This window comes from Lichenostomus cassidix, chromosome 4, assembly GCF_008360975.1.
Source record: "Lichenostomus cassidix isolate B80296 chromosome 4, HeHo_3.0, whole genome shotgun sequence".
Taxonomy (NCBI): Eukaryota; Metazoa; Chordata; class Aves; order Passeriformes; family Meliphagidae; genus Lichenostomus; species Lichenostomus cassidix.
Genome location: NC_139484.1, coordinates 11,502,436 through 11,529,715, shown reverse-complemented (window position 1 = coordinate 11,529,715; position 27,280 = coordinate 11,502,436). Strand labels below are relative to the sequence as shown.

The following is a 27,280-nucleotide window of genomic DNA, read 5'->3' as shown; positions in this document are numbered from 1 at the left end:
GGTCACCATCACAAGTTGTCAAGGCCAAGGTAGTGGCTGCCAGAATCCCCTTCTGCATCTCTGTTCATCAAATGACACCATGTGTCACCTTCAGATATCCTTATGCTACCTCACTAGCCCTGGCTTCTTGGTGGCCTGACAGATCACATGGACATATGGATTCTTCATGGCCTTGCAGTAAATGTTTTATGGTTATACCGCAGTCAAGGGCAAATGACAGGAGCGAAGGACTTGAGAATAACCCAGTAAAAGAAATACCACACTTGTAATAAACTGGTTAGCAAAAAACTGCCTGTTTTGCATGCATCTGTGTGTAGAACAGCCTTTAAAAACACCCCAAGTAGCTGTCAAAGGGTTTAATTTTTGCAGCTCTTGTGCCTTGCCAGGGCCCAGGTACAGGGCCTGCACAAAATGGTCAGCACAGGATCTCACTGCTCCTTTCACTGACTCAAGCTACCGTTCTCAAGGCTGGCACAGGCCATGAACTCATTTGCCTCACACCAGCCCAGGAGGCAGGAGGGACTGTCCTTTTCCAGCCCTTCACAGCTGGGGGCCTGGGTCTGTGGCAGGGGCTCCCCACCACTTACCCCATATAAGTAGATAAGCAGCCAATTAACATTAACAATTAGGAAGCAGGCAGCCTAACACCCTACAGGTGACTGCTATCTAATGAGTTCAGCAGTATTAACCATTTCCTGATGAGTAAGGCTACATTTTCATTTGGCTGACAGAGCTTTAAGTCTGCATGTCTGCAAACAAAAACCTGCCTACCCAAATTCAAGTAGATTTCTACTCTGGAATCTACGATGACTGGGCTGACTTAATGAGAAACAAAGGAGAACGAGGAAGATAAGTCCTCCATCAAATGTTTTGGTCCATGCATAAAGTATTCCTCCAGCCATTCTGTGGGAACTCTTTTGTATGTATAAATCCCTTGTAGAATGTATCAAATGTCTCTGGCAACAGCACTGGTATATCAGGATCTTCTTCCAACAGTATTTTACCAATTGCACTCCACTGTTTCTACTAGAGACAGCTTTCTTGATTATTATTTTACAGACTAATACCTAAATCCTTCAATTACTGACATACACTTGACTCTGCTGAGTCATACACTGTGGCCCATGCTGAGCAGCAAGTACTGTTTTAATTAGATTAGGATCAATGGGGTACAAATCCTTCCAAGGGTCAGCACACTGTTCCTGAGGTCAATACACCAAAACCAAAAGGATTTGAACAGAGTATATAATTTGGAAGCTGCTTCTATTTCAGATGTGTCATCTGTGCCCCCCCTGCCAGACTGCCAGCCAATCCCTGCTCCATTCTTTACAACCTAAAAAAACAAGTTCTGAAGGGCTCTTCTATGATGTTCCTGCAGTGGGACACATAGGATCCTTTCATCTACTTTTGAGAACAGTATTCAGCCCCTCATGCTCAGGAATGGGTATCTTGGGTTAGTCCATTGTGTCTTTTTTACCTTGGAAATATCCAGATGCCCGGTTGCCATCTCCTCTGCTGTGTTTTCTTAAACACAGCAATCCCAGGAAAGGAATTACTGATTCCTCCATGTTTTGGTCTCCCAGAGTTGCACAGCCATTGTTGTTCTCATTTTGTGCTATTTCAGGGCAGTGTCTCCTGCCCAGGGAAGGCTGCCAACAGGAGCAGAATGCCATTATGAGAGGAGGCTGCTGTGAGCTGCCACCATCACAGGGAATTTATAACTGTGAGCCACAAGCATAATGGACTCCTTCACCAAATGACTTTGGATACGCAGGGCTTGGCACTGACGCTGCCATCCACATGCAATTATTAAACTGAAAATGCATGTAATAGGAGCAGGGGACAGGGACATCACATCAGTGCAGGCGGCCATCTCTTAGCAGCACTGCACACACAGGCACAGGAATTCACTCCAAGAGTCCAGACCGCCCAATGGGCGGGCAGAAAAAAAAACACTGAAAAAGAAAAAAAGAAACTCCAGAGCTTTGCTAAACCCAGAAGCTCAGGGGAGATGTTAATACTGAATGCTTTTGGCTGGAAGAGTCAGCTTGCCCAGAAAAATCCAGATACAGAAGCCATTATTTGCAAACCTTTGATGTCCCAACTTTCCATCTTTCCCTGCCCTGTTCTGGATTACAGACCAACACATGAACTCCACTAGGCAGATGGACCTTTCCCAGTCATTTTCTAAAAAGGCAACTGTTTAAGTAGTTTATTTTCCAAGGTGTTCAGCAGCTAAAAACTCTCACTCTAAGAACAAGCTTTTCCCTATGTGTGGCCATGTGATCCTTCTAGGCCAAGCTAGAAAGGGAAGCCATGTACCTGTGAATGCAGACAGGTGAATACATCCACTGGACTCAGAGCACAGGGCGAAAATCCTCTAAATGGTGCAGCCAAGCCCTCCAAACCCAAATGGTGCAAGCCCTACACCCTCACAGTCAGGCTAAAAGCTCCAATTCTACCAAAATTGTTACTACCATCTCCTATGCTTCCATCACTTCTCTCTCAAGCACGACTCTCTCAGGCTGCATCACTTGGAACCAAACTAAATATTTTCTTTAGGCCTACATGGAATTTCACTTCATAGTGCAGTTTTCTATAGCTCTACCAACCTGTTGGTTTCTCATGCATCCAACAAAGGAGGCAAGATCTGGATTTAGGATTTCTGCCTTCTGCTTTACTTCTGTTGCTGAGGCTCTAAGCAACCCCAGATCAGCCAAGTAATTAGAGCTGATACATGAGCAAACAAACTGTCCATGCACATTTCTGGGGAGCTAATCAGTTATAAAGATATAGCTAAGCCCATGAGAGATGTAGAATACAATGAACCGTTACTTCCTTAATCTCTCCACTTCCCTGGGAATCCTCACTGGTTCGTGACTAGATTAGCTTCCTCACCTGCTGTTATCCAGGCAGTGTGCTCCCTATGCCCTACCCTCATCCTCCTCTCTCTCTCGTAGTGACTTTTCATATCAAATATATTGCTATAGGACACTGCTCCCTTTTGCTGTCCCATTTTTCACTGTTTCCAGCATACCTCGCCACCTTATCCCAACCCATACCACAATTCTCTAACCACAGACTTCCTGCTGAAGGAATCAGCAGAGTTGTCTGTGTCTGCACTCCTCAGTGATGACTCAGGAGATGCAGGCCATGTATACCCATGCTGTATGCATTGGCTTCTACAATCACAGGATGGTAGAACTGCTCCCAAGAGCATTAAAAAAAAAAAGCCCCAAAAAACCCCAAACAAACAAAAAAAAACAAACCACAAAACAAAAACAAAACCAAAAATCAGTAAGTTGCTCATTTTCCTGGTGGCAGCTTCTGAAAAGCTTAAAAAAACCTGAACACTTAAAAACTCCAGAAACAGATACTGACTTAGATTTTGGATTTCTCCCCCTCTGTCCTGTCCTGATTTACAATCCAGGCTCATATTCCCACATCCCCAGGTCCCCAATTTGGCATGCTGGAGGCTGCCACCTGGTGAGAAAGCTGGGAGTAGAGAGGTTTAAGGGAAAACACTAACAATTACCAGGAATGTAGCAGCTGAGTTTCTATCCAAGACAAATGCTCCTGTGGGCTCCTTTTCCGCCTGCACCACGCTCAAAATGCCCAGGCAGCAGGAGCTGCAGCAGACAGCCACAGCCCCCATCTATCTGCACACCACTCTTAACTCACCCGTATGTTTCTTGACTCGAGCACACAGCGCTGTAACTGATGTGGAAGATGGATAGATAAATGTCCAATATGTTGAGCCCTGAAAGATGCCGGCACAACCTGACCCAATTAATCTTCCTGCAGTGCCTGAGCTCTAATGGGTGCCCAGGCACACGCCATTCATCACCCCACACCCATCCATCACGCTGCTGCACGTACATGGCCTGGCAGGGCTCCGTGACGCCTGGGGACAGGGCACCGCTGCAGCTGCAGAAGGCAGGTTCTCCAGCTCACGATTTAACCTGGTCCTCGAATAGAGGAGCCAAAACCTCTTATCAACACTATTGATTTCTTAACAAGACATCAAAAGACCACAGATTCTTTGACACAACTTACTTATTTTAACAAAAAGGAGAAGCTCCTTTGGCATTGAGTTTTTGAAGCTCTTCTTTTTAAGGATGGGGTGCCCCTCGGAGATTCCCTCAGGATGAGTGACTGCACTTTCACACTGTGTATCAATACAATGACCACACCACCCTGAGCAGCACTTTCACATCTGCCGGCAAATCAGCTCCTCACACCTGATTTGCTCTCACAGAACTCAACATAACCAGGGAACTCCCTCATCAAGGCTTAAGTGGCCAATTGGGAAACAACTTCTACTTGCAAATCATTACAAGCGACCTTAAGTGGAGGCTAAAATCCATCCCCATCCCAGTGCATACCATTCCTTTTTCACGGCTACATGGAAATGTAACCCAGCTAATGGGCACACAATACGGGAGATGCCAGAGCATCCCTGTGATTTACAGGATGGCTAATGAGCACATCCAATGAAGGCTTGTTGTCTCCCATAAAACCAGACGGATGTAAGCACTGATTAGAAGCAATTAACTCCATGCAGCACTAAATAACTTCCCATCATTACTGTACTTTCTTTCCCACCCCATTAGAGGTACACAGGCAAATATATGATATATAAAATATACATATGCAGCCAAGGAACTTGGTAGTCCAAAGCCACCTCTACCACATCGAGTAGTCTGCAGGTGATAAACCTTTTCTTTTACTCATCCTGATGTCACAACAGCCACGTAAACACTGCAGTAAAACCCCAATGCTTACAGTAACCTGAGACATACCACTTGAGTCATCACCAAAACAGCCATGACGTCTGAACAACAGAGATGGAATACTTGAATACTGACAGTGAAAATGCCACAAGGACACAGCCCAGGGAATTTAGGTCCTGTCTGTTTAGAGATTATAGACAAGAAGCCTCACTAGAGGCATCTCAGGTATTCCCTAGGGCCACCAATTATTTGGGCCTGTCTTAAAAAGCAGAGATTCAGAAAGAGAAAAGCAGTTAATGAACTAGTGCTGTAGGTGAGTGTTTGAGGACAAGAGCTCCTAGGTACAAACTCTGTTTAGTAGTCCAAAGCACTAAGAGCCATGAGCATGAGAAGTGCTGACTAAGCAGCATCCCTGGGCTACAGCAGAAACCAGGCTGACATAAAGAAGCACCATCATTCCTTACCTAGAAAGACCTTGCTAGAATGACAAACACCTCAGAGACCTAGGCCCCAAAACCAGCAAAAAAATTAACTGCCTCATTTGTTGTCTTTCCCACAGTACTCTGGTCCAGTGTGAGAATTACAAAGCAGGATCAGAGCTACATTCCAGCTGGAACACAATCTAATCTGCAACAGCAATCCAGACCACATAGTTCAGGAGTCAGTGTGAGAAATTCTGCCATGAACAATAACCAACCAAACAGCTTTTGGAAGGTGCTTTTCCCCAACTCCAACTGCTGGCATGGTTGGTTTGTACTGAAAGCAGCAATACGTGGGATTTGGGGTGTTTGCAACAGAGGAATTTCCAAAAGCAGTCTGCACTGGCATCTGTTTCTGTTCAATTAACCAACAGTAACATTTACCCAAAGGAATTGTCCTCAACTACATTAACTGTACTAAAAATTATGTTTCTACAATAATTGCAAGATAATTTAGCTGCACTTTCACTAAGTTTCTACAGGAGAAGTGTTTTGTACACATTTAAGGCTGGTTAGTTAGTACTCCTAGTGGAGATGGAAGGATTAAACATGATAATTTGCCCAATTCCTCTCCATCGCTTTGCAGACTCCGCTGGTGACCAGTAACCACTCAGAGCCAAGCAGTGACTGTTCCAGCCTTACATCACAGGTACAAGTTTCACGAGACTATTTAGGAAAGTCCAGGGTCAGAGCAAAGCCCTCAGTGCTGCTGCTAGAGGGGTCTAGTGAATATCCAGCCTCTGCTCATGCCTGCTCAATAAGCTGCCATCTGCTTCACTGAGGACACAAGTTCTGCTTGAACAGCATTATGTAAAACTACCACCACAACATTCCACAGAGTTTTGCTTGGCTGGACCAAAAACCTCTTCAAAACACAGTTTCCCACACAACAAAGACATCAGACCCTCAGATCACTGGGACCTATCACCTAGGCACAACAGGCACAAGGAAACGCTGTCCTGAATCAGAGTGCTTTTCCCAGCAGTACCAGCACATCCAGCCCACCACACACCTGGAGCTCCCCGCCAGCAAGGGGTATGCTGATCAGATAGCTCAAAGAAGCTGTAGCTGGTGAAATAAAAACCTTTTAGCATAAGGTATTGTTCATTTAAGGTCCAGCCTCCTCTTCAAATGCTTCACCACCCTCCCAGGGAATTAATTTCCTCCTTCCATCTAGCTGAGATTTCCCATTGTTCTATTTGGCCCTCTCACAGTGCACCTCCAGGAGCATTCAGCTCTGCCTTCTCTCAGCCTCTCCCATGTGGCAGCTGCAGACAGCAGCAACATCTCTCTAACTCAACATCTCTAGGGTCCCAAACTCCCTTAGGAGCACCCACACCCTGCTTCAGGAACTACCTTCCCAGACTGAATCACTGCAGAGCCCCCAGCCTCCATCCCCACGGTCTGCCTTTGCACACTTCCGTACTGTTGTGTCAGTACAGTGAATAGAAGCTCCTCGCAGAGGCCTGTGGCTGCCTGTCTGCTCCAGCTGCCCAGGCTCATACAGATGACAAAGAGCTAATAGGAGGGCTACCAGGAGAGCTGTCTTTTTGCAGTGCTGCTCACTACATGGATTTCTGCACAGTCCCAGGATTGCCTGGGACTTTTCCCTTCTTCCCTCAGAAAATAAAGCCACAGAGAAATGGCTGGAGGTAGTGGCAGAGAGAAGCAAAAAGCTGGCGTGTGGTGGTTTGAAATGAGCAAGATGTTAACTAATTTTACTTTTAATCTTTCCTTTTGCTGCAAAGTGAGCCATTCAGGCATCACATCTTCTGCATTTTCCTTGCCTCTTTCAGAGAAGCATATTGGGGCAGAACTTGCCAGCTGTCTGCCTCCTTCGCCTTCTGCTACCATTATCCTGAGGTACCACCCCACCTTCTGGCCCTCCAGCTTGTGGGGGGGGTGGGGAATGGAAGAGGAGGGAGGGAGGATGGGGAACACAGTTACTCTTACAATACATCCACGGCAGGGAAGCCAGAAGAAACCAGACAAATATTCCAAAAGGACATAGCATAGATGGAGAGCTCTGATTTCTCCAAGCAGAGTTTACACGTGCCTCCATCCATCCCCACACAAACCCCCGCCCTATGTACAGCAAGAGCCCTGCACTGCAGTTTCACTGCCACTGCCCTGAGACTTCATTAACCCTTCCCCACTAAAACCTCCCCTCAGAGACAGAGAGGGCTACCCCTGCCCCCACCATGGGAGGATATTCTAATGCCCACGTCAGCCAAAGCAGGGACTCAAGTCGGAATGATGCATTTCAGTGCCTGTGGGCTCCAAGCACATCCAGCAGCCTGGCAATCCCAGCCCAAATGCCTCGTGCTTCCTGCAAGTAGGTGTAGCTGTTTGCAAAATACGCAGCACACAGAGCCTGTGTGTGGCAACAGCTCCACAGCCCCAGATGGATCTGAGTGATATGGAGCATGAGCAAATCACAGAAATCTAGCATTTGTTCTATACCACTCTATCACATTAAGAAGCGTGAAAAAAAGGAAACAAAAGAAAATTTCTATTTATCCACATGCTCAAATATTCCCCTCTGGTTCGTTGTTTTTTTTTTTTTTTAATTAATCAAACCCTGCAAATTGAGTGCTTGACCTCAAACTGTTTTAACCCCTTTGGAACTACAAGGAAACTGCACTTTCACCACCATATGTCATGTCCCAATGGCATAAATAAGCAAACTTTTTTTGGCAGTAGAACCTCACCAAATCAGACTTTCTGCCCAATCAGGCTGTTAACCTGCATAAGAAACCCAAAATGCTTCATGAGCAAGTTTGAAGTTTGGAAACAGGGTTTGTGTGTCTTCCCCTAAATTCATTTGCTCCTCTGCTTCCTTCTGTCACACACACAGTGCTCACTCAGAACCAACACAGTAAATGGTGATCACTCCATTGATGACTTATGCAGTCATAAACAACACAAAGGCTTTTGTCCTTTGCTGCTGTTGCTGTTTTTCATACATCCCCTTCTGCCTCCATTCTCCTTGGCTAACCCAATGCGCCTCATCCCACCCAAAGCTCCCTAGCTGCTGTGTTTTTCTCAGCTGGACACACTGTATGGCCACCAACATTCCTACATAGCCCAACAAGCTACTCACAGCTCTAAGGACACCCTATCTCTAAAGTGCTCTACAGCTTCCAGAACTGAGCAGTAGTTAGACCTGCCACAATTTATCTACTCAATCTTCTCTAAATCAGGTTTAAAACTTACAGGAAAAAAAAAAAAACAAAACCAAAACCACACTAACAAGATCAGACAGTTGTAATGTAGAATTCTCATCAAAATTATCATGGTCAACACACACTGGGATAATTCTATTCCTTCTGGAAGAAACTGGGGTTTGGATTTCAAGTCCTGAAGTCTTCCTTGATAAACAGTCAGCCTGTCCCATATATTACCAAGCATCTAGCAAATGCCAGGCAAGATTTCTGCTAACCAGAACAAGCTTTCCAGCAAGAATTAGCAGAAGTCTCTAATACTTCATTAGTGACAAAGAATGCTTCAAATACGACACATAGATCCAAAGAATTACATCTGAAAGGAAGTTCGAGAGGGCTATCAGCCCACCTTCCTTCAAAGCAACATTTTCTGCACTTTTAACTCTTTCGGACATTAGATGATTCTACATATCTCAAAAGAACTTCTACAAGTTCAGTATTTTGCATTAGCTTCTGCTGTCAACATTGCAAAGTCTGGGCAGGTGCCCATATCAGCAAAGGGAAAAGCCAACTTTTCCACCCAACTCCATGGAAAGGAGTCCGAACAGAAACCGAGGAACAAACCAACCCATCAACATCTGAAATGTTCCACATTCCAGACTGCAGCTGCTAGGCAAGATGGAGCTGTTAAAACCAAACACATCACCACAGCCTTAACAAAAGCCTTTCAGGAGTCCACTACACCTATGAAACCAAGTCAATACCTCACTGAATCCACGTGCTTTCCAAACTAGGTATTTGTTAGCTCCAAGTAGTGAAAGCTGTCATGAGGTACCAGCTGTGCTCAGCTGTTACCAGTAGTGTCATGACAATGCTGAAAAATAGAAATCTTGCCCAAATTAACTGCCTGAAAAGAACAGGGTACCACAAAACCACAAAGAAGCAGTCAGAGGAGCAAGTCCTGAGTACAAGCACTAAACTGGATCGCCACCCATCACCCCAGACAGATGGGCAGACAGAGCCCTCACCCTTTCTCTCTGCACTGCTCTCTGCTTTGAAATCAACTCTTGAAACAATCTGGCATTGCAAAATAAATGAACTGCTATTCCAGTGAGCAGAACTCCAAATTTACATATGGCTTTGTTTTAAGGATAGGCTTTTTCTTGTCCTTGGAGTATATTGTGCCTTTCATGCGCTTCTGGCGTTTAACTATTTAGCCATCTAGAAAATCCACAGGGGCTCCTTAAATATCAGTCTTCCCTAAGTATCACCAGAAGCCTACTATACAAAACTACATGCAACTCCACAGGAATATCTTGGTTTTGTTCCGTGCCTTCCCAGACACCACCACCTCTGCTTGCTTTCATGGATGATAATGCCACAGAAATCCATGAGGTGGCATCCATTTACACCAACAGAGAGTTTGAGTAATGACTAAGTATTGCTCTCCAGAGCCACAGAAAAACACACTCTTTATTTCCCATGTATTCCAGGTATGGAGAGGGAACAAGTGGCCAACAATGGCTGCTTGCACGTTTTCCTTCACATCAGCATTTCTAAGCAGCCAGGACACTGCTGTTCAGCCCACAATGTGCCACCTTTCAGCAATGTGCCAACCCAGCAGAACCCATCTCAGGCGTCTGACATGCACAGACAGGTGACCTTTCCCCACACATGGCCCAAGAGCTCCCCTTTCTCTCCAGCTGCACACACAAACAGCTTCTAAGTTTTCCCAGTTTCTAGACAAGACTGAGACACTCACTCCCCTACTGGGCAGGCAGTCATAACCTCTGCAGCCATCCTGTACTTGCACTGGCAGCAATATCTGTAAAAACATCAACACAGGAAATACAAGGTGCTAGGTCAGTGAGAACACCACAGAATTGTCATCCCTCTTGCTTGAGCCTTTCTTCTGCTCTTCCTTGCAGCTTCTGCCCTTGGCATTATTTTTCTAACATCTTTCTCTCCAGCCTTTTGAGAACAGAAATGCTTCGAACGCTTCACTTCCGAGGCCCTTTACTCTTAACTGCTATTAAGCAAAGCCACCCAGGAGACATTTCCTGCACACAGCGAGTTCTGCAAACGAGAATGGAATGCTTAGAACTGGCCTGGCTGTGAGGAAAACACGGCTGACGCTAAGGGAGACTGACAGCCTTTGGTGTTCCTCTCTAGTTAATCTGATGACATACTCTGAGAGCAGACAACATGAAATCTTTTTTATGCTATTAAAATTGGGCTCCCACCAATAAGGAAAATTAAGGACTCTTCATTCCCACTGCAGCAAAAAGCATCCATTTTAAGTGCCTGCACAGGATTTAGGCGCTTTGCATCTGGACTACACCATTTAAAAACCCGCCTTATATTTATCACAGAAAAAACACCTCTATTTATACACAAACATAACCTTTGCTGTTCCCGTTTCTCAGCACAGCACACTGTCCCCACCTGAATTCAGTCCTGGTGGTCTTACTAGAACTCCAGTTTTGTTTCTGAAATAACATGCTCATTCCCAACTGCACCAGCACTCACCAGAAGCATTTGTACAAAGTCAACACATCTCACTGACCATGGACACCTAATTTGCACATGGAAACACAGGACTGGAAGGCAATCCCTGAAAAGGTGTCTAAAATGACAGAAGGATTTTCATTTATGCTTATGAACAGATTTTCAGAAGTGACTACGTATTCCACATGTTTTAGGTTCTCCATTTTTTCCTCTGGATAAATATTTAAGAAGCTGGATTTCAAGGCACTCTGCTTTAAATCAGCTCTCCCCAGGATGGAATTGCAGCACTTGATATTTCTGGAAAATCTTGACTAACAAAGAGACTCAATTCTGTGTGAATTCATGATGCTCTAGAGAAAAATAAGTAATCATCCAGATTTGAAGCAGGTTTAATCTACCTGGTTCATATGCCAGAAACATCTAGTGCAAGCTGCATAATTAACTCTAACACTTTACATTGCAAGGGAATAAGCTTACCTTTGGAAAAGGCCACCCTCTAACTCAGCACGCAGAAACAAACACAGGGAAGCCCCTGCACCACACCACAGCCCATGCCTTGCCACTGTCCAAAAACCTCCATCCACTTTATACCTGAAGCCCTACTGAACAGAAAGTTACAATGATGGAATAGCACAAATCAGACTTTTCTAAATGCTGCCATCTCTTAATTTCTTGTTTCCACCACACTGATGTCTTTCAGGCTCCCCCTTTAATGCCTGTGCACAAGTTATTAAATAGATGACTGTGTGCAGTGGCAGTGGCCCATGACACGCAGCCGTTCCGCACTCCCGATGCAAATGCAGCGGGATGGATGAAGCTGTCACGCTGCATCCTTGGAAGGGTATTTGTTAGCCTCATTTTGCTGCTGTCATGGGCTGTAGATGTTACCCTCACACCAACAAGAGTTCAGAATGCAGTGCAGGAAAAACTCAGTGTGGAAAGCAGCACAGAAAGTGCTCAGCTCTACATAGCTTTGAGAAGAAAACAAAGACATTTCATTACAATGTTGAGAAAATGCAGGCTTAGAAACATAGAAATATGTTCAAAAAGGTGTCTCGTGCTAGGTTTTGAGGCTCAATTTCCAAGTGCTTTTGCAGCTCCCTGATGGAGTTCTCAACATCAGCTGCTGATGTGCATCTCCAACCCATACTGTTCGTGGATAAAATTAGCATATGAAGGATACAGGGACTGAAAACCTACCCTCTAACTAATACCAAGAACTGAAGAGAAGCACAGATCAAGAGAGGCTAACAGGGCTGAGCACCTTGATGACAGCACCACAGAGCACACGGACACATCTGCTATCAGTCAGCTGCTGGGTTCTCCATCACGACTGGTCATCCCAGCAATGACTGCTGAGGCAGGTATTTGCGCACTCTAAATGGCTGTGATGCAACCAAAGTTACTTAAGGACAGCCACTAGAAGCTGGCAGCTTTTGACAGGATAACACGGATGGGACTCAAGTGTCTCTGAGAGAAGCCAGGATTACTCACTGTATTTCTCCTGGTAAATCAATCCTCACAAAATACCTACTTTTACACATCCCACTTCCCCCAGTCTGACCCAGTCAGCAGCGCACTAAGAATCCACACACAGACACTCACAACTACACCACCATGTACATACACACACACGCATCTACAGATTATAAAAGCCAAAATAACTTTGGCACAACACAAAGAGGTGGTTGTCAACAAAAACAGATGGTCAAAGAATTGGGCAAACACTCAGAGTTCCAGAAATGAAGCTTTTGCTTTCATTCTAAATGCCACACTTCCTTACCCAGCTCCAGACAAGAGGATACATGGAGCCAGTCACAAGCTCGCTTCCTGCCAGGCTTCTCTGTTTTCATGACAAAATTAAGAGTCCACAGATGGAATAACTCAAAGCTAATTTTTACACAGGTTGGTTTCCCCTCTCTCCCTCCTCCCCATGATTCCAAACAACAAGAATAACATATTGTACGAAATTAAAGAAACAACTACAAGGAGGGGGGAGTAAAGTTGCAGTGAGGTCATTTTGTTGCTATGACTTCAGTATGAAGGGAGTTCTATTTCATTTCAGAAATTATTTCTTTCACACTGTGCCTCAGGAAGCCTGTTTCAGCTAAAAGCGTGACAGTATCACAATCCACCATTCCAAGTTCTTGTTTTTATTTCCTCCCACAGACTCAAGGCAACTATCTTATTCTTCCTCTGGCCTGTGATCCTACGGCCATCAACTTACAACAGCCCAAGCCTTCTCCCAGCCCTCTTACTTTCACTGTGTCTTCCCCTCTGCCAGCTCCAGTGGAGCTGGATTCACACTCCCACTGAATTCAACAGAGTCCCCTGGTAAGTAGACAGGGTAAATCTTGTTGCCTAGAGGATGCCTAGCTCACAGCACAGTATATCCTAGGTACTTCCTGGAGATCCTTCTGAAACCACGGATACAGGGAACCAAGTTCAAAGAAGGAAAACAAACACAGTATTAAGCAGGAATACTTCGCAAAGAGTGTGTTCATCCTTACATCCTAAGTTCAGAGAAATGCCAGCAGCATACTGAGTTATTTTTCATTTCTTTCACATGGGCACTCCAAAGCACTCGGCCAGGAGCAGAGGTGTTCAAATCTATGGGCTGGATTAAGGCTGCCTACCTCCAAGAGCTGCCACTTGTTCCCCAGCACTGCCCTATCAGGTTTCACTTCACTGTAGAAAAAAAGAACTGTGCTGGAGTGCATTTTAAAACTTGTGTAAAACATGGGTTCGCTAGGACACAGAAAAATTACACATTTTTAACCAGAACACCCAAAGCTTTGAGCAGAAAGGTAATGTCACTGGCCAGTTTAATGTGAACAGTTTCCTGGGGGTCAATTTGGAATAAATCCAGCATCACTGATGAAAGCTGTAAATTTTTTCAGACTGAAATACTACATCCCAGTGCAAGCACTGAAAAGAGCCCGCAGAAAGGGCCAGCAGCTGCCATGAATTTTGGTACAAGTAATGACTGATTTGCAACTGACTGATACCAACATTTAAAGCAGCTGAAGAACAACAGTCTATCAGGAGTCTTGGCCACCTTCCCTGCAGGCTTTTGTCAGCACTGACTGTCAGCACTGTGGGGATGCAGCAATACATTTCCATGGCTCTGTGCAGTTCACAAGCCCAAGTAGAAGCATGAAGACAGCAACCACTTCCCCTCAGGTGTGAGGGGATTGACTTGGTGAAGACCCTCCTGCTCTTAACATTGGATTCAGCCCCTTCTGCTCTATGTTACAGAGAGTTTGCACAAACCTCCACCCCAGTGCAGAGTTATCAGAGCCAGCTTGCCCACACACATCCATTATCTGCATTTTCCCTGCATAAAGCTCCCATTATGGACTGAACTGAGTGCTCATTAGCCACAGCCAACGCTACAAATGGCCGAGGTCAGCTGACTGACAGACTGACCTTTCTGAATATCATGCCTCCAAAATAAACTGCACCATCCACACTGTTTGATGTCCTGGTTAATTGGAACCTCTTTTTCCTGCATTTTGTCAAACACAGTAAATGTCACAGCAAATTTTAAGTGACAAGAACTTGGAAGACACATTTAATTTCCCAGTGGCATGCAACAAACTAATCCAGTTTGCATTACCTTGTTAGAGCTGATCTCAAAGGTCCAATGTGTAACTAGAGTTTGAGGAATGTTCATTTACAGATTAGCTCCTGCCCTTTGGCCTCAGCGGGAGTTTAATTTACGATGATACAAACTCAGCCCTGAAAGCAATCGTGGGGAGCTGGAAACTCCTGACCAATTCCCAGACTCTGCTCCACCATGGCTGCTTTATCTCACCTCAGAGCATATGGGAAATCTAAGGATGGGACAGGTCAGACCCTTTAGGCCATGCTGCATCTCCCTGCAAAGTGTACAGAGGCCGACACCTGCTCCGGCCTGGGCATATTCAGAGACAGCTCAGAGTTTTGACCCTCACCTTTTCTTCCCAATATAAGTAAACTTCCAGGTATCGAAGGGTTGAATGCTCTCCTACAGAAACGTAACTCTAGATGTTGACATGGATCAGAATTTTAACTCCTATGCTGAATCTCACATTTTGAGCCTCTAGAAAACACGGGAGTTTCTGAAGCACCTTTCTTTATTAAATATGTCTTGTACTAAACCTTCTCTTTTCTATCTTGGATGCAGAATTCATCTCCTTCCAAACCCACTACACTTATCACAGTCCCAGGCACATGAAATAGCAGCTAAAAAATACCCACAGAAAAACACATTTCAGCCCAGAAGACAGTATTTAGGCAACTGGTTTTTTTCTATTTCCTTAGTTATTTTCCCCCACTTTGTAACTTCTACACAACCTTGGTCAGTTCCCTCTTGAAGCTGTCCATAACTTACTACACACCCTCATTTTCAGTATATACAGTTACTTACATAAGCATAGACTCAAATGCCAGAGGCAAGTTTTAGCATTAGCTGACTCCTCCTGGGATATCTTCGTAACACAGAGATGTTCACTGAAAAAAAGAAAATCTCAAACATCCTTAGGAACGTTAAACATTTTAAGAAGCATTACCACAAGCACCTTTTCACAGTCTCAGATGATAGAAAATATGACTCCACATCCATGATGAATTGTCTCCTTACTGGATTTAATGCTTGTCATTTAAGACACTGTGTTCCTTCCTGTTGGCTGCATGACCCAAAACTATCCCATACCCTTTTGCTGCTTTGACAGCACCACGGCAGCAGGGCACACACAAGGTTTCATGGAGGACACACCCAGTCCTACTCTTGGTAAAGAAGTCTCACTTAGACTCGTGAAAAAAACAGTGAGATCTAACAATGGCAGCTCCATCCAGACCAAGCCACGACTGCTCATGACTTCCTCACCTTTCCATAGCTGTGATTAGTGCAGCCTGCTCCTCAGAGCTTGCCAGGGTCTGATCAAGTGCTTGGGTAACAAGGAACAAACAAAGCTGCAGCCATTACACCCACATAATCCACCAAGAGCACTTCATGTGTATGACAGAGCAGGACTTGAGGGACAGACCTGGCCACACATACTCCACTGGGGCTCATGGAGCTACAGATCACTTAGTGTAGGGAAAAGACAGCTCATACCAGAAAGGTGAGCAGTGAAAGACCACTGCAAAGCTGGGGACAAAGCCATAACCACAATGTAACAACAATATCTTGAATAAAGCTTTTCAGCATCGTTTGGGGAATCAGAACATGACATTTCATTCATTGCTAGCTTTATGATTTTTTGCATACTCCCAGAGTCATCCACTAACTCCAATATCCTGCTTTGCCTTGCAGAGGCCACCTTGATTTACCACTGCCAAGGCTCCAGGATCCTTGGGAGTCAGGGGAAAATACTCCTCTGCCCTCCTTCTCTAAACCCCAAAGACCAGAGAGCTTCCTTTGCTTGCTTTGAACAACCAGTGAGCTAGGAAAATTTAGCTAAGTCAGCAGAAATCATGGATATACCTTTAAGAATTTTAAGCGCTCTCTGTTTTACATCATTTCTGTAGTAGCTTCTTTTAGAAGAACATCTGCTGTGGCTCACACCAAAGAACCATCCAGCCCAGCACACTCTGACTGGTGGCAGCAGCACACACCTCGAAGGGTCACAGAATAAAGCAGGCCCATGGGGACACTCATTTGGGACACACTCCCCCTCCCCAACAACATCCCAACTCTGGGACTACCCAAGCTCAGGATTGCTTTTCTGTGTTTACTAATTCTCCATGGGTTTCTATTCCAGGCACTCACCCAGACTTTCCCCCTGCCTGACAAGCAATCACTCAGTCAAGTCAGACCTGTCTGCAAACCTGCATTTGGCTCCCCAGAGCCCTCCCAGCTGCCTTGCAGCTCAGCCACACCTTCATCTCCAGCACACAAAGTCATCTGTACGGATCAGTGCAGACAGCTCCTCCGAGGACCCTCTGCCACCAAAACAAAGGTCCCTGTCCCCCCCATATGACAGACAGCAGACGTATGACAGACAATCCTTTAGTCTTCAGCACAGTTCTGTCACACATTTGGAACCTGCTGTGGTGTGAGAAGGTTCTGACACAACATGAGTAAGGCAACTACCCAGTGCTGTTCCCAGCCGTGCTGTCTTACAGTCATCTCAGCTCCTTGCACAAGCTTTCCTGACAAACCTCCTTCTGGTTCCTACCCTCACAACTTTCTCCATCACTCTTCACAAAGCAATGCTCTATCTGAAGAGTTCAACTGCCACAAGAGCTCTCCAGAGTTCAGCATTTTTATTGCTTTGCAAGATAAAAAGCAAACAGCAAAAGGAAAGGGGAGGAGGGAATGTCCAAATTCTCACTGCAAGGTCAGGCACTAATACACCATCAAACTTCCAATGAAGAAACTCACAGTTAACATGTCCCTTGGGTAACGTCATGCACGTTTCCTTATACCCTATCTCCTTTCCCCATCTGTCCATTCCTCTCTGCACTAACTTCCAACAGGCCAGACCTACTGAGACACATCTGACAAGGCCTGCCCAATGAGGAATGCTGTATGGGAACTCAGTAAACATCCAATGGACACCCCACTGACCTTTCCCCTTTCTCCTTTCCTTCATCTCCACTCGGAAATGCAGTCCATCTTTACCCTGCTCGCTAGGTGACCTTTACTGGTTGCATCCTTTCTCTGGGCAGCTTCATTACTAATTCTAGGCACTTGGTAGTTGGCCCATTTCCTTTCAAATGAGCAAACAAGGACCCTGCAGCATGACCAGACACTGCTTCCAGTGCTAGAGGCTGCTCAACTGGCAGGGAACCTTCCTGCCCCAGCACCATGTTTAACGCTTCCCAAACACCAGTAGCTCTCTCCAACTCTTTCAAGCACAGTTTAATCCTTTGCAATACAATTATCCAAAAGCTGCAGGAGGCAAGTGAACAGCTTGAAACCTCTGCTCAGACACTGGGCTTGGGAAGGAGATTGGCTTTCAGCACCACCAGCTGAACGCATGACCTTGAGCCTCCTGTCCCTCCACACCTTCACTACCTAGCACAGCCAGTGCACAACCACCTACAAGTCAGGGTCCCCCAAAGCAAGCCTGGCAGCTCCACATTTTGCACAGCATTAAGACTACTGCCTCTAGCCCACAACAGAGGAACCCTGTTCAGATGTGATTTACTCAAGTCACTGACCACAGAAGAAGGAAAGAATTCCCATCTCCTAAAAGAGCAAGCGCTCTGTTTCAGCTTCTCCATCACACTTCTTCTCTAGGACACCAACAATTAAGGCCATAAATTGTACTAAAAAAATTTAAAACAAGTCCCTTGGAATAATTTCACTTGTTCACGCATTCTCAGGTGGCAACTTTTAGGATCAAAAACTCGTATACTACACAAAAAAATGTAATAAAATATCGAGTCTGTAAAATACACAAAATGGACTAGGTTTAAGTGCTCCAGAGGCACAGGAGCCTCAAGCACTTAAGGTGCACTAGCTGGAGTCCTTAGCTCTGCCTCCCTGCCCCTTACACCTTTTTCTCTGGCCTTTACCTGCTTCCTCTATTCAGACTGCACACTCTGCAGCCCAGCCTGGGCTCTGACTGCTGAACATGCAAGCAGAAGTGATCAATTCACCCAATGCAGACTCCCACTTTCACCTACACATTCCCAACAACCTCTCCAGCCCCAGCACATTCCAGCAGTTGGCTGCTACAGCAAGAAATTCAGTACTCTCTGAGCAGCAGCCTTATAGAACACAACCCTGTTCATCTCCAGCCACTGTGTTTGCTCAGACATCATTTATTTGAAGTCTGCTTGCTTCACTCTGCCTCAGGCCCAGATCACATCAAGCAGACCAAACCATACCAGAAGCACGAGCTCTCTAAAGCCTCAATTAGCCAAGCAGAGGCTTCTGTACAACAGAGTAAGCCTTTCTAATGAGAGCTTTCCTTCCAGCTCTTTGGTTAAGCATAGTGGCCAGAACAGCAAAAGTGACAGAAATGTTCACTAGGGCTCTTATATTAAGCCTGTGCAGGCAGCCAAGCCAACAGCAGCTGATGGAGGATGTGAGCACAGGCTCCATGATGGGAGAGCGAGCCCTGGCAACAGGCAGGCAGAGCTCTGCACCATGGCGCTGCCCATTTCTTACAGCACTTACGCTGAAAACGCTGCACACACAGTCCATTGAGCTTTGAGCTCTCTGTGTAATGGATGGTTTATCTGCAAAACAGGGGCAGGACAGAACTGCAGAGGTTTCCTTTGCTAGCAGGAGCAAAGATAGGAAGGGGAAAGATGTGTGCAGAGTAAGGAAAATACCGTACCAAAGGTAAAAATGCCAAATGAAATACAACTTAGCGAAAGCTTAGCTCTTTATCAGAGGTTAATAGCTCTTTACCATAGGACTTTCAAGAGTCAATATCAAGGGCACCAGGGGCAGACTCATTCTCAGGTTCTGAGACCAGTGAGTGGGAGGTTCCTTTATACCAAGACAAATCACAACAGTTCTTCTTAAAAAGAAAAGTGGCAGATGCCCAAGACTGTCTTATAGCTCTTGGAATTTCCTTTATACCTCCTAGTGCCATGGCAAATGCAGCCCTGGACATCACTTTTGAGCTGAGGCAGTCAGTGGCATGTGTTGGATACCCAGCTGCCTCTTCTTACAACAGCCATCATCATCTTATTAAACAGTCCCCTGCATTTATTTCACATTTCTCCAAAGCCAGCTATGAATTCTTCTCATACTAGAGCAGTACAGAGCAGCCCCATGAAGCACCACCACTTAGAGCATGTGCCTCCCACTGAATCTAAACTTCTGTACTTCATCCAGAAGAAGAAGGAACTCAAGGGAAACACCATTAACAGCCTCCTTTTTCACCAAGTTTCCAGAAGCCAGAGTCCACTCAAATCCACCATATCCTGCAGACAAGCACTGGTACACTTCCCTCTGGAAACTGTGGCTGCATGCCATAGCCAGAACCAGACAGTCAGGCAAGTTGCAAAGAGCTAAATACTCAGCACCAACAGCCACTCCTGTTTCCTTTCAAGCATTGATAGCCACAGGGTTAAGCATGTACATCCTACACCTTTAGAAATGGTCTTAAATCTAGCATTTGTGCTGCCTTTGTCCTGTCAGATAGGATATTTTTTTAAGTCATCGACTGCTGTATGTTACACATAATTGAAAAAATTATTTCAGAGAGATATTACAATGCCCCAGTGACATTTCTTTCACTTGACCAGCATTATCTCTAACAGCATCCATCCTCCTCAGGATTTGGTGCTGTAAATGTTGTCCTACCCAAACAAATCTCCACAGTGATAGACAATTGGTCCTGCCTTTATTTTCCCCATCAAACATTCCTCAAGGAAGTAAAACTCTCCCCCTTGCAAGGCTCTTAAATCTTCCTTACAGTTGGTTTACATATGTTAAAAGATATATCAGCTCTTTCTTCCCACAGTAAACATTCACCTTGTACTTTCCTGAAATTACCATAGAGATTGCTTACAGAGGGACTAATATGATTTTCCTTAGTTAGAAGCCAACAGCTGTTTAACATCACATGTTCTGTGTAGCCTGATTTGTGTCAAGCTTGAGGTGTCAAAAGCAGACAGGCTGGCAACAGAAACAAAAGCATCGAGTTCATCCCTGGACCACTGCACTTGGAACACACAGGCCAGAGCAAGTTCAGATATTAACAACTAAGAATATTCTAACTTTCGTCTAGGAGCTCCTATGGAAACCAAGGCAACAAAGGAGGCTTGCAATTCACAAAGCTTCACTGGCAACACTGGCTAGCCTGTCTTCAGGAGAACACAGGAAAGGCCAGCTGACCAGAACACAACCCAGCACGGGCTACAACACTGCAAAACCATCAAGGAGCCCCTGCAGCTTGTCCCAGGGATGGATAGAATCCAGTGAACTGGCAGCTCGTCCTATGTCTAAAACAAAGCTGGAGAACAGACTTGGGGTCAAACATCAGCCCTCGAGCCTGTGCCAGGATAACAAGGTTAAAGAGAGTGTTTTGAATCATCACACAGGAAATCAAACTCCCCTTTTCCCAGCCCCAACATTTGTGACTGGAGACACAAAATGAAGTTATTGGCTAAGTGATACCAGAGGTGTTTAACCCAAATCCACTCCCTTGAGAGAAGACTCCCTAACATGCAGCTAACAGATCAGCATGGATTTTTAAAAAAGAAAAAAGGGGAAAAAAAAAAAAGGAAAAAATCTATATTTTTATATTTTATATTTATATATTTTATTTCTATTTATTTTATTTATATTTATATATTTTATATTTTTATATTTTTATAGCTTTGTATAGCCAAGAAAAGGATCTTGAATTTGAAAATAAAGGAGAAGGAAGTGTTTAGGGAACATTTACATTCCATTTGTCTCATGTGCTAACTGGCTAGCACCACATCTCCAAAACAGGAAAGTCTTCCATTGCCTTTTCTTTCTCATTTCTCTGTGCTCACATCCCAGAGACATTAGTCAGAAAAAGGCCCCTTTGTACAACCATGATCTACCCTGGCACAAGGCACTTCAGAACACAGTTGAGCACCTGCTCAAATTAAGAGCAGTCCCAGAATCCTTTCTTTACCACTCCATACACTCTGCAACCTTGCAGGCATAATTCCTAGCAAGCTACAAAGGAAAGGCTCCTCCTGTTTCCCTAGCTCTTAAAGCCCACTAAAAATTATTTACAGCCTTTCCAGGCTATCTGGTTTAATCCCTTCCTGCTCAAGTATGACACTTGCTGGGACACTATTAGGATTCTTACAGTGCTCTGACTAGCAATCACATCTGTACCTGACCGTCAGGGGACACTCTTGGCTGAGACGGCCACCCTGCTCTATGCTGAGAGCTCTGACATTTCTCAAGTGAAACATCTGAAAGTTAATGAACCCTTTTAACACAAAGCTCCCACAGCTCCAGAGTTCTTTCAGGAGCCCAGCACACAGTGCATGCACAGGAAAAGCTCACTTCAGGGAGGCCTCTCTTTTCAGAACACACCCAGGCAGAAGACCAGACTGTCAGGCACAGCAAATGGCAGTCAGGACCAAAAGACATGATGCACAGGAGAGCTGGGTGGCTCTGCCACTGCTACTTGAGGCCACAGCCTGCTCAAATAGGGCTGGCTATAACCACAGGCCCTCACTGGACGAACCCAGGGCTATTAGAAATGGCAAACCACTCTTAACTCTCTGAAAGCAGTCATCAACTCACATGCACTGTCCAAATGTGAAACAAATCTAAAAAACCCTTCAGAGTCAACCACATAGAAATGTCATTGTGGGGGAAAAAGGACAGTCTTTTCAAAGCAATCATTTACTAATGTGCATCTTCATTTGAACTTCAAATTTCAGAAGTTCATCTTTCAGGAACAACTTTCTGCCCTGTGGAACTTCAAGCAGTGCAATCTAGAACCAGAGCCCACCCCCTGCCCTGCCCACGGTTCTACCTCAAGGGCCACACAACCATTCGTAAGCCCCAAAATCCATCAGTAGCCCCGTACACAGACACAGAGAACCGCTGCCATTTTTACAGGCATTGAACAGCATCTTCAGCAGAAGGCAAGAATCGGAGGCAGGGCCAAGGAAACCCAGTGCCTCTGCTCCAGAGGCACAGTCTTCTTCCAGCTTCCACTCATGCCATCTCCTGTTCCTGGCTCCAGCGCCTCATGTCTCCTGTCTCCAGCACCTGGCCCCAGTGACACCATCAGGCCCAGGGATACTACTGCATTTAACTGGGAGCACTGGAATGGGGTTAGACTGGTACACCCACAGCCAAGAGCAGGGCAGACCAGGCTTTCATTGCCTCTCTCTTTCATTGCCATACCAGAGAAAGGGACTGGCTTTTGTCTTTCAGGTTTTGAGTCTTGTTTTTTCCCCTTGTTTTTTAATTGCTAAGCCTGCAATTGGGGTTGAGCATGGGGAAGGGGGAAGGGAACAGAATCTGGTGAACAGCTGGGGCCTATCACTTTTCATTGCAGGTCTTGGAGAGATGTGGTTGACAGAGTGATGCACAGAGGCTGTCCCAGTTAATGACTTCACCATTCTCCATCATTATCCCCATCATTAGGAAATTAGGAGGACAGAAGGTATTTACTGTAAACCTGCCACCTCCCAAGGAGAGATAAATAGAAACTGATAAATGGGATCTTCTGGTGCTGTTCGTCTATTAACCTTCTGCTTCCCAGTTTAGGCATATGCATGCTATCCTGCCATTAATATCCAGTAATTGGCACAGCAGAGGGCCACACGCTCCCACCTTGAGCGTCAAACATCTCCTGTGCTGCGTGCGAGCGCACGGCCATGCACACCACAGCTCTGGGCTGGGGCCGGGGAGGAGCTCCTGTGCACTGCTCACACCTCAGCCCTGAAGCTGAGCAAGCAGCCAGACCTGCTGGGTCTGAGCATCAGGCATGGATTTGATGGCAGGAGGCTTGGCAGGAGGAGAGGGCACTGGGTGGCCATGACCTGCCCTGCACGAAGCAACAAACCAGCACGTAGGGACACTGACCCCTCCAGCTGAGCTGCTGTGTGTTCTGTCAGCCTACCTGGAAATACAGCTCACAGACGCCTCCAGCCACCAGAGTCCCGCTCACTGCAATCTCCCTGCATCCAGGAAAGAAGCATTTTCCTCACCATCTTGAAACCATGTGTTCTCCGAACTGCTAAATAAAAAAGCAAGCTTCTGAGGGCTTGGAATTTATGAACTTATCTCACTGGTCACAAAGCAACCAAGATTTCAGCAACCTGGACTGACACTTCTGCAGCTCCTTCCCCACACAAAGGGCTCTTTGCATGTGCTGACTTGCTTCACCCCCACAAAATGAACCTCTGCAAAGGAACAAATCCTCAGAGGGACAAACTGAGCTACTTCTTTCCTCAGCAACCCAGCCATGTCAGGCTGAAGCAAATCCATACTCAGAAACCAGGATTTTGCCTGAGCTAACCCCACTAGCCATATGGAAAGCAGGCCCACTTGCAGTTCAGTCAAACAACTACAACTCTCCTAAGTGTTTCTTCCACCTAGAAGATTACACCTCCACTTTGGGAAAACCCCAACCCACTGCTACTTTCCTCTACTATTTGACATTATTAACTGCTTTACTTACCCTACCTCTAGCATTTTCCTTTCAACCAGCATTATAGTTCCCATTTCACATGGTGTGCAGGTGGCTACAACTCAGAGACACCAGCCAAGCTCACAGCTGCATTTCTGAGGAGGAACAATCAGAACAACTTAACACAAGTTTTAAGACTCCCACATTATTATGGCAATATTTATCAACATATAACCTTGTCCAGAAGTTCTGGGCAAACAGAGGGCCTGTTCTTGCATGTACTAACCTGACAAGCAGCTCATCTGCTCTGTGTTGGATGGATGGCTCCAATACCCCGGAAGGCAAGTACTGCAGGCAGGAGCTGTGCTTGCTCCTTCCACATGCATTCTCTTGCACACATCAACTCCATGCAGGAGACTAAAGCCAACGTGACTGTGATGGCAAGTTCTAATGGGAACACCAGTATTAATTCCCATCTGTCTAAGCAACTGGCAGTGTCCATCAATTACAGCAAGAGCCAACTAACAGTTGCAGCTGCAAAATAAAAAAAACAGAATTAACATTTCAAGTTCCTGTCATTCACCTGAATTTTTTACAGTTGTAATTAGCAAGCTGCAGAAGCTGTCAACAATCAACATCAGCCAATCTGTCTGCACCAGGAACCCAACTGCCTGCCAGAAATTGTCTTCGACAGGTTTTTTTCTCCCCTTGCTTCCCTCCATTAAAATTTTCCCTTCAAACCCCCCTAACACTCTCATCTCTTTTACCACCACTCACTAGAATTGAACATGTCAAAACAGTGAGAGACAGAATGACTGACACTTCACTGATAAAGTCATAATTATTTCCTTGCTCCGAAGCCCAGTATCAAAACATGCTGCTGTCTCTCTCCCCAGGACTCTGCATCCCTGACAGTAAAGAAGTAGTGCTGCAGCCCCGTCCCAAGAATGTGACTCTCACGTGACCCCAAACATTCCTAACTTGGAGAGACTGAGATACTAGAAGAACCTTTCCAGATGAAGGCCTTCCCCTTGATGAGCAGGTGCAACTGTTTCCAAAGCTTTAGCAGAAGAGCTTCTTACACATCCACAGAGCTTCTTTACAACATCCACAGGCTCCTTTTCAATCCACAGACTCAGGATTACCCAAACCCCCAGTGCTCCCAGGGCTTCAATTTCTTCTTCCTGTTGTGCTACTCCACACAAAAAATGAAACAAATCAAAAACTAACAAAAAAATCAAAATTAAACCAACAAACCCCAACCATTCGCTCCTTTCAGTGTTAGCCAGAAACCAATTCTTATTAAAGACCTGAGCGTGCAAAGCATCATCTTAGGAGACTACAAGCACCTTAACTAGATGCTGGACTTTCAGGGTAAAATTAAGTTCTGTTGTTTGTTGGGGTTTTTTTGCAGGTTTGGGGTTTTTTCTGTTGTTGGCTTTTGTTTGGTTGGTTTTGGTTGGTTTTTCTTTTTTTTTGTAAACCCCTCACATTTTTAAAGCTATTTATCCTCCTTGAAACCAACTTGTGGCACAGGTGAGATATATGTTATTATCAGTCAAGAGCCTAGTTTTTAACCTCTGCACTCATAGCAGGTTAGAATCCACTGTGCATACTGCAACAAGCAGGGACAGCTGTAAATGGGTGGGATAGGTGGCTCTCACAGCTGCATCCCTTCCTGCAATTGCTATTACCTGAACTCAGAGCACCTGGAAGAGCTCTCACCCCTGAAGCACTGCTGTGCTCCCCTCCAATATCACCACCTAAGGCACCTGACTGGGGCACAGCTGTGGCTAATGTCTAAAACAAAACACTGCTTGCAAAAACAGCTCTAACAGCGGACTCCACACACACTCTGCTACCCAACCTCTACTTCATGCATTAATCCTTCTGCCAGATGAGTAACCCCAAGGAAAGGATAAAGCTGCATCAATAAAAACCAAACCAAAAAACCCCAAGAGTCTCAACAATTTGTATATCCCTCAACAAAAAAATGCATGATGAACCTACTCCTTTTCTTCAGAAAGCACTACACAATAGACTTCATACTCAACTCTTACGTAGATAGTTGCAAACCTAGTAGACAATGTAGAATTAATTTGTTACTACACAGACTTGCTCCGAGTTACTATCACAGAGTTACCGTTGTCCTAACACACAATACCACTTCCCCTTCCCTGGCACTCTTACACACATAATATTGATAAATTGAACAAATAATAAGAGAAAAATCCAGCTAGCAACATGGAAATATCTGAAGAGCATACTACAGAAATTCCTTAGCACAAATGTCAGTGACTCGAAAGCACAACAGGCAAACACAAACAAAAAACCTACTACTCCAGAAAATGAGACTTAAACCTCTTAGCACAATATTGGACAGAATTCACCTGCTTTGCAAATGACACCGAGGGACATAAATCCCTTTTTTCCCAGCTAGACAGTGAGACACAGACCTGCTTCCAGGCTGGGATAGAGCCTGCAACCCTTGTGCTGCCTTTTGGTCCCAAACCTATCTGGGCATTGCTTCCCAACACAGCAAAAACCTTTTTTCCTCAAAGCCACCCTATGAGCCTGGGAGCAGCAGGAAGGATCCAGGACGATCATTTGGGCTTAAGGAACTGCGGGCCGCACTCCCCTCCTCAGGGAACGCGCAGCCCAGGCACCCCTCGGAAGCATAAAGTGCCGCGAAGCAATCCCTTCCCCAGCAAGTAAAGCCTTCTTACGCGCAAAATGCAGCCGGAGCTCCAGGGCTGAGGAGATGTGCAGCACCGGCGCCCTGAGGGACGGGACGGGACGGGACTGGACACAGCTACACATTGCCGCCTTGCCCCGAGGGGAGCCGCGCGGCCCCGAGCGCTCTGGTTTTCCCGCCGCGCGCCTGAGGGCGCCGCACGCGCCTCGCTTCAAAGGGGGCGCGCGAGGCCGCGTGAGGGGCGCGTGAGGGCCGCGTGAACGCCCCCAGTCACGAGCCCGGGACGGCGCCCCCTGCTGGCCACAGCCGGGGCACGGAATGTCGGGGTAAAATCCCCAAAGCTCTCCTCGTCCTAATATTTGAGTCCACAAATTAACTAGCGCACGGCAGATTAATTCGGATCAATAAACCAAGTGAAGGCAGTACAAAAACTGACACAAGGGAAGCCTAAGAATGCCCTGAAGCTCTGTGGCCTGGATTCACAAATGGAATTAAATTGCAAGACATTACGCATCAAGTAGAAGGCAGTCAGCAAGAAACTACTACATATTTATCCAATATTCTTTTGGCTTCAGATGATGAATTTTTAAGTTAAAGAAATTCCCAATACCCACTAATCTTAAAATGTAATCTTTAATTAAAAAGAAAGCAGAACCATGGGAAAGGGGCA

At 45.6% G+C, this 27,280-nt stretch overlaps 1 long non-coding RNA gene across 1 annotated transcript in view; it reads right to left on the bottom strand.

Annotated features, from left to right (window-relative positions):
• Nucleotides 1–26,747, bottom strand: part of LOC146437865 (uncharacterized) — a 180,249-nt gene extending 153,502 nt beyond the window's left edge. Inside the window, exons 1-4 of the long non-coding RNA XR_014851570.1 lie at nucleotides 26,642–26,747; nucleotides 24,202–24,449; nucleotides 23,967–24,070; nucleotides 23,406–23,522 (exon numbers count right to left, since the gene is read on the bottom strand). This is a non-coding gene — a long non-coding RNA (uncharacterized LOC146437865). The remainder of the gene's footprint in view (nucleotides 1–23,405; nucleotides 23,523–23,966; nucleotides 24,071–24,201; nucleotides 24,450–26,641) is intronic.
• Nucleotides 26,748–27,280: the final 533 nt, after the last annotated feature.